Source organism: Morone saxatilis, unplaced genomic scaffold (assembly GCF_004916995.1).
Source record: "Morone saxatilis isolate NCDOM2014 unplaced genomic scaffold, NCSU_SB_2.0 Contig8, whole genome shotgun sequence".
Lineage (NCBI taxonomy): Eukaryota > Metazoa > Chordata > Actinopteri > Moronidae > Morone > Morone saxatilis.
In genome coordinates, this window is record NW_023340257.1 from 16,177,727 (window position 1) to 16,179,347 (window position 1,621).

Sequence of the window (1,621 nt, forward strand, 5' to 3'; positions counted from 1 at the left end):
TTTACTGAGCTCATAAATAAAGTGTGAAGTTGGCTCATTTCTCCAGAAGACTGCATGGTATCAGTCTTTTATTGCAGCCAATGGAGCTGCCCCCTGCTGGCCTTTACATCCTTACATTTACATGCATATTTAAGACACTTAACTTCACAGACCCAGAAAATCTGTACATTATATATACTGTCAATGGTTCCAACTGATAAACGTGTGAGTTGACGTTTGTGTCATTTTTAGGGTTAACGCTGTTTAGAATGGTAGTTTTACAATAGCACAGCAAAAGTTGACTGTGCATTCCTCTGGTAGTAGCCTCTAAATGCTAAGGTGAAGCCAGATCATCCTGAAACTACACTTGTGTACGTGTTTATCAGTTGGGACAAGAAGGAACATTTCCAAAAATAACTCTGCTCACTGCCAGGGTCATACTGTGAAACACACGCAACACGGACACACACACACTTTATTCAGCCAACGCAAGTGTAGTTTCAGGATTATCAACCTTTACTTTGGCATTTAAAAGCAGTGCCAGTTTACCCCAGCAGGGAGGAACCTTACACAATCCAGATGAATGGTGTTTACCATGAGTCTGATTACTCATTTAACCTCCTCTGAACATGCACTCACTCATTTATTTCCAAAGAGCTCTGGGAGATGAGGAGGGACATAGAGCAGAGTGACAGCTGGAGGTGGGGTCTTAGCAACAATGGGACAGAAGGAGGTTGAACAGAGTTCAGCTAAAAGTAAAGGAGTGGACAAAGGTAGCGATGACCAATAAAAAGGTTGATATGATTCATTAATTTTCTTTTGTCAATTTTCTGTAAATTCAGTTCAAATTTGCTCAATATTTAAATTGAAACCTGACTAATGTATATAGATAATAAATAAAATGCTAATTAGGTGTGTTTCCATGAGTTGTGCTGTCTACCTGAGCACAAGGTTTCAATGTGAGGAAAAAAACATGGAAAAAAAGAGCCCTATCTGCTACTGCAGGTTATTTTGTTTCTCATATGACACCATATTTCTTGCTTTCTGAAGATGACAAAAAGGTGCCAATAAAAGGTCTCTTTGTTATTTATATCGGAAAAGCGTTGTACTGTATTTAAAATATATCTTTGTGCAGCCAAGTGAGAGGCGAAACACTGTTTCAGAATGTGCATGCATTCAAACTACTGATTAAACCAGGGGTAGGCAACCAGAGCTACTACACTTTCTCCTTAGTGGCTCTCTGTTGCTTTCACAAAGAATTATATGGAAATAATAACGCTTATTTTTTTATTTGTCGAAATCCTAAAGTTATTCTTACATTCCAGAAATTGGCCAGTGGAAAGCAGGTTGAGGGTAGCGGACGCTAACAGACTCAATAAACTGATTCGCAAGGCCAGTGATGCTGTGGGAGTGGAGCTGGACTCTTTACGAACGTCAGGTTCAGGATGCAATACCCAGCAACCCTCCACTTTACCTACAACAACAAGGATTTCTCCTTCGCCACAGCTGAGGAGGCTGCTCACGTTATTGGGGCAATGGATACGGTTCCGTGAGTACCGTGAAGAGTTACAGCAGCGTACGCTGATCGGGGTGGTTTGGTGCACAAGTAAACTTATATAACATTATGTTTAACGTAGGTGTG